The sequence below is a fragment of the Rousettus aegyptiacus genome, unplaced genomic scaffold (assembly GCF_014176215.1).
Source record: "Rousettus aegyptiacus isolate mRouAeg1 unplaced genomic scaffold, mRouAeg1.p scaffold_m13_p_10, whole genome shotgun sequence".
Taxonomy (NCBI): Eukaryota; Metazoa; Chordata; class Mammalia; order Chiroptera; family Pteropodidae; genus Rousettus; species Rousettus aegyptiacus.
In genome coordinates this window covers 29,272,636-29,279,149 of record NW_023416285.1, presented here as the reverse complement: position 1 = coordinate 29,279,149, position 6,514 = coordinate 29,272,636, and the positions used below count along the sequence as shown (strand labels likewise).

General features: G+C 37.0%; 1 pseudogene; it reads left to right on the top strand.

The window, feature by feature from the left end:
- The first annotated feature begins 5,442 nt into the window (after positions 1 to 5,442).
- LOC118609136 lies at positions 5,443 to 5,561 on the top strand (annotated as a pseudogene).
- The last annotated feature ends 953 nt before the right edge of the window (positions 5,562 to 6,514 follow it).

Genomic DNA, 6,514 nt, shown 5'->3' with positions numbered 1-6,514 from the left:
AGGCCTTCTAGAGGATCCTGGATCAGATATCTGGGAGAAATTCTCTAGTTCATTGTCTTCCCCTACACGCTGATGAACTTCAAACTTTTTTTCTGGAATTATGCTATTACAAAGAATTGTCAATGAATATGTGTGCACTATTTCAAGTTTATATATCTGAAGAATAAATTCCTAGAATTGAAAAATTTGAAAGTTAATTGTGTTGAAAACTTAACAGATATTTCCAAATTATCCTCTAAAATAGTTAATACTAGTTTAATCCAGGGTTACCAGTGTTAGAGAGTTCCTCTTTTGAAGCATCTCTTTTTAATATAAAATATTTAATGTCCCATATATTACGTAGTTATGCCTACAGTTATTGTTGTTTGATAACATACATCATGACATGACTGCATTTAAAAAAAAATAAATTTTAGTTCTCACAACAGCAGCATCCTACACTGAAAAAAAATTGTGCATAAATGCACAAGATGACTTAGTTGACTCATTATGAATTAGTTGATTAGTTATTTGTTGACTAATGACTTAGTTGACTGATAATGTTTGGTGTATGCAGTGCACAGATCTGTAGTTCACCATTCGGGATTTGTTAACAGTAGGTCATGACCTTATCTAGCTACAGGCTCCTACTTTGGCCCCTAAAGCATTTGACATCATTTTGCATGAGACTGGCCATCTGGAAATGTTAGCTGATTTGTATACCTATTCATGTTCACTATTATTTTCTTCAAAGTAGAGTTTCTCTCCTCTCACACTCACCATTGGGGGAAATGTAGATTCCCACAGCTTTGTTCCCGCCTTTTTGTCCCTAAAATGAAGACTTTTGAAGTTTTCTAAGGACTCTCTCTCTCTCTCTCTCTTTTTTTTTTAGTTTTGCTTTGGTGTTTACAACCATTTGGCAATAAGGAAACAGGAAAAAAAACCCCTCCCACTTCCTGTCTGGCTCTAGTTAAGTGACAATGAGATAGGGAGTAGCTGAGCGTCTAAAAGGGCTAGGACAGGGGTTGCCAATAGACAGAAAGAACAGGAAGTGTGGAAGTCTAGAGTGTGTCATTTGTCATGTGAAAATGTAAGCCTATGTTTGCAGTATATAGCATTTATTCGTATTAAAATAAATTAAAAATAAATTATGACATGAGCCAAGCACAGCAAGTCTGTGGGCTGCATTTGGTTTGCAGCTTATGGGTTTATAACTTCTGTGCAAGGATGATCTTCAGGCTCAGGCTCATATTTCATGCCATTTGATTTATCTGTATGGTAGAGAACCATCAAAACCTCAGTAACATTTTATGATATTATTGTGTCATATATGAAGGTTTGTTCCTGACAGCCAGCCTCTACATTTTATTAGTGTCTAGTCCTAGCATAGTCAGTACTCAATTAATATTTGTTGACTATAATTATGCCAGGCAGAAAATTTGATTTCCAAATTTATTGAGTAAATACTAAGATGAAGTACAATTCTAATGTCTAGTAACAAATGTCATAGAAAATATAAAATCTTCCAGAAAAATTTGGTAGTATTTCTTCATTTTCTGCACTCTGCAGTTTTTCATTTTTATTTTTTCTCTAGTATTTTACTTTGTACGTGTGTTTTTAAAAATATTTCTTTTAGTTTTAGTTAGGGGAGGAAAAATATTAGATATAGGTTGCTTAAAACCTTTCAGAAAAAAAAAACTGTTTTTGTCTTTTTAAAAATTTTAAATCAAACATGTTATTTAGATGCTTAATTAATTTGACCTGGCAGGTGACTCTTTTGAAAGCCCTTTGTTTATATTAGTTTCAGGTATACAGTACAATGGTTAGACATTTATATAGTTGATGAAGTGATCCCCTGATTACTCTGGCTCCCATCTGGCTCTACACACAGCCATTACAATGCTATTGACTATATCCCTATGTTCTACTATATGTCCCCATAACTGTTCTGTAACTGCTAATTCATACTTTTTTTTATCCCTTCACTTTTTTCATCCAGCCCCCACACACCCCCTGGTACCCTGGCAGTCACCAGATTGTCCTCTGTATCTGTGATTCTGTTCTTGTTTAGTTTGCCCCTTTTGTTCTTTAGATTCTGCATGTAAGTGAAATCATATGGTGGTTACTTTTCCCTATCTGATTTATTTCACTCAGCATAATACCCTCAAGGTATATCCACGTCTTTGCAAATGGTAAGGTTTAAGGTAAGATTAAGGTAAATCTTACCATTTGCAATGAATAATATTCCATTGTGTATATGCAGCATAACCTCTTTTTCCACTTGTCTGTGGATGGGCACTTAGGTTGCTTCCATATCTTGGCTGTTGTGGATAACACCGCAGTGAACATAGGAGTGCATAGATCTTTATGAATTAGTATTTTTGGTTTTCTTTAGATAAATACCCAGAAGTGCACTTGCTGAGACAAAAGGTACTTTAATTTTTAATTTTTTGAGGCACCTCCAAACTGTTTTCTATAGTGGCTATACCATTTTGTAATTTCACCAAAAGTGTATGAGGGGTCCCTTTTTCTCTACATCCTTGCCAACACTTGTTGTTTGTTGATTTTTTGATGATAGCCATCCTGACAGGTGCGAAGCGATATCTCATTGTGGCTTTAATTTGCATTTCTCTGATGATTAGTGATATTGAGCATCCTTTCATGCCTATTGGCTCTCTGTATGTCCTCTTTGGAGAAATACCTATTCAGTTCTGCCCATTTTTAAATTAAATTGTCTGGTTTTTTGTTGTTGAATTATTTGAGTTCTTTTTAAATTTTGGATATTAACCCCTTATCAGATGTGTCATAGGCAAATAAAATATCTTCTCCCATTCAGCAGGTTGTTTTTTTGGTTTTGTTTTGTTGATGGTTTCCTTTGCTGTGCAAAAACTTTTATTTTGATGTAGTCCCATTTGTTTATTTTTTCTTTTGTTTCTTTTGCCCAAGGAGCTATATCAGAAAAAACTTACTAATAGCAATATCAGACAGTTTACTGCCTATGTTTTCCTGTGGAAGTTTCATGTTTTGGGTCTTACATTTAAGTTTTTAATCGATTTTGAGTTTATTCTTGTATATGGTGCAAGGTTGTCCAGTTTCATTTTTTTGCATGTATCCATCCAGTTTTCCCAACACCATTTGTTGAAGAAACTGTCTTTACCCTATTGTATATTTTTGCCTCCTTCGTGATAGATTAACTGACCATATAGTCGTAGATTTATTTCTGGGCTCTCTATTCTGTTGCATTGATCAATGTGCCTGTTTTTATGCCAGCACCATGTTGTTTTGATTACTATAACCTTGTACTATCATTTGCTATCAGGTAGCGTGATAGCTCCAACTTTGTTCTTTTTCTCAAGATTGTTGTGGCAATTCAAGATCTTTCATGTTCCACATAATTTGTGGGTTGGGTGGGATAGGGTCATAGAAAGATATGGGGTGGAGCGAGCTGTTCCTGGCAGGCCAATATAGATTCAAAAATGCTGCTAGTGCTGAGCCTGTGGGGCCCCGCAAAAGTCGGAGATCACAGCGAGGCTAGCTGCCATCCATGTCAGGCCCACAAGTGCCTATGATTTGCCCAGGAACTGCTGCAGCTCATGCTGGTACCAGTGGCCTGCCACCAAAAATCTCCCCCAAAATGTACAGGTTGCACCTGAGCTGCAGAAGCCAAGGGCCATTGCCTATGAGGAATGCACAGCCCTGGGAAGGTGCAGGGCAGGCCAGCTTCTTGAAGGTTATTTGTGTGTTGAGTGGGGCGGGGTCCCTGGGAGACAGGAGGTGGAGTGGTTGACCTCACTCAGCCAATGCAGCTTCAGAATTGGCTGTGTGCAGGAAGGGTTTAACATAGGCAAGATGGTGCCCATCTGTAGACTACTCTGGAGGGGGCCCAAGAAAGGAGCAATGGACGCTGTCCCTTCAGTCCTTACGCTGGTGCCATACAATTCAGTCTTTCCCTGTATGTCTCTTGTGTCTCCTAAGCTACTGACCTTCTGCAGGCGCCCAGGGTGAGTATTTGTGAGTAAGTCTGTGCGCTGGCCCTTTAAGGGGGACATCTGGGTTTTCGGGTTTGTTCCATCTCACCCAGATGGCCAGAATTCCCACTGGATTTTACAGATTTTGTGGCAACTCCTCTTCCCCGAACTGGAACCCTGAGCTGGGGAGTCCATGTGTGGGGCTATGGTTCCCCGTTCCTTTAGTGTGACCTCTGAAGCTGAGCTCTGGCTCCTAGTGCTCAACCGCCGTGTGTGGGTGTGGGGCCAGCCCGCTTTGCATCTCTGCCCCACCCCCCCACCAGTCTTGATGCTGCTTTTTCTTTATATCCTCAGATGTACGTGTTATGATCGGCTAGACTTCAGGTAGTTCTCCAAGTTGATTGTTTTTTAATTTGGTTGTAATTTGAATGCAGTCCTAGAAGGAGGTGCACCCTGCTTTATCAAGCCTGCCATCTTGACTGAAACCTTAGAATATTCTTTTTTTTTTTTTTAAATTTTCTTTGTGTTCATGGAATACAGTTGTCTATTTATTTATTCATTCACTCATTCATTCACTAGAGTACAAGCTACTTTATTTGGACAAAGTTTGCCACATACACAGAAAAGCTTGATATGCATTTCCAGCCAGCCCAATCCTAAGCATTTGGTAATTATAACCAAAGGTTCGGAAACTCTTACTGGAGAAATGGATCCTGTTTACAATATTTTCATATGTGGAAAACAAGCACATCTAGCACCTTCTTATAGGTGTCTTTTAAAAAAAGTTATATAGATTTCAAATGTTTATTTATTATAAATTAGCTTAATGTCTTAGAAATTCTAACATTTTAGTATCCAGGCTACTTCTTGCTCTCAAAAATCACCCAAAAGAAATCTTTGGTCAAATTATCCCCATTCTCGGTTCTGAAAATGTGGTCCACATTTGTTTTTCTTACCAAATCATGCCAACATCATGCTTTCTGATTTTTCTTTCTCAAAATCCAGTTTATCTATTTGGTTGAAGGCACTTATTATAATACTTACTTTATTATCATTCTCCTCTAGTAAGGTTGCTCTCAAAGTGTTGTCTGTAGACCTCTGAGAGTCTCTGAGCCCTTTTCAGAAGGTCTGTGAGGTCAAAATTATTTTCATAATAATTTTTTTGGCCTTTTTTTTTTATTGTGTTAACATTTGCACCAATAGTGAAAAAGCAAGGGTAGATGAATCTTTTGGAGTTTAGCAGGAATTAAGTCACCACGGACTCGTAATAAGAATTCAAGACAACACTAAAATAAAAAACAAGTTCATTTAAGAATGTCCTTCTATTGCATATCAAAGTATTATGTTTGTCTTAGGGAAAAAATGTTAATTGCCTCTCGAGCTGAGGCCTCTAGGGTGGGAAAGGGAGTTCACTAGATAAGCAGTAGAATGGATAGGTGGTGCTTGTGCAAAGGCTCATTAAAGACAACGGTTTAGTGCAAGAAAAACAATGTGTGTCTATGGCCATACTACCCTGAACAAGCCCTATCCCGTTTGATCTCTGAAGCCAAGCAGGGTTGGGACTGATTAGTACTTGATTGGGAGACCACCTAGGAAGACCAGGTACTATAGGCATAAAAAAAAAAAAAAAAAAAGAATTGTAGACTGACAAAGTCCTTGCAATCTGTGAGGTCAACCAAGGGTTGTCTCCCCTAAAAAACAAGCAAACAAACAAAAAAGCCCAATGTATTTAAAGATTTTTCATACATTTACGGAGCTGTGTAGACATACTACAATCCATTTTTAGAGCATTTTCATTACTCACCGATTTCCATCCATTTCATTTGTAATTAAGCCCAACTTCAACCCCTTCAGTCACAGATAACTATTGATCCACTTTTTGCTTCTTTAAATTTGCCTTTTCAGAATATTTCATATAAATTGAATTATATAATATGTGGTCTTTCTTATCTGACTTCTGTCACTTAGCATGTTTTTCAGGTTCACCTTTGTCGTGGCAGGTATTGGTATTACATTCCTTTTTATTGTGGAATAATAGTGCTTTGTGTGGATATACCACATTTATTTATCCATTCATCAATTAATGAATATTTGAATTATTTCCAGATTTGCGTTCTTATGAATGAGAATACTATGAATATTCACAAGGTATCATTTTAATTTCTTTTTTGATTTTTAAAATTATGTTTTGAGTTATCTTCTTTCAGTTATTGTACTTTCCCTCCCCAGAATTTTCATTTAATTGCAGTTATATATAATTTCTAGCTCTTTGTGGAGATGTTTTTATTCATTGCCATCTCCAGCCATCCTGAGTGGGATCAGTATACAGGGCCTCTTCCAAGGACAACACTATCTTGTAAGTAACAAAAAAGTTAAGGTTACTTTTTAAGCGACTTCTGATTTCCCTATTTCCTCTGTCCAAAGATTCTTCATAGAGTTTGAGGTGAGATGTTTTAATGATCTCAACTTTTTCAAAATTTGTTATTGTATTATAAATCTATCACAGTTTTGAATTTTGAGATTCAAAGTTTCAATTTTTAAAACTCAAAAAGCCTTTACTGTCAAAA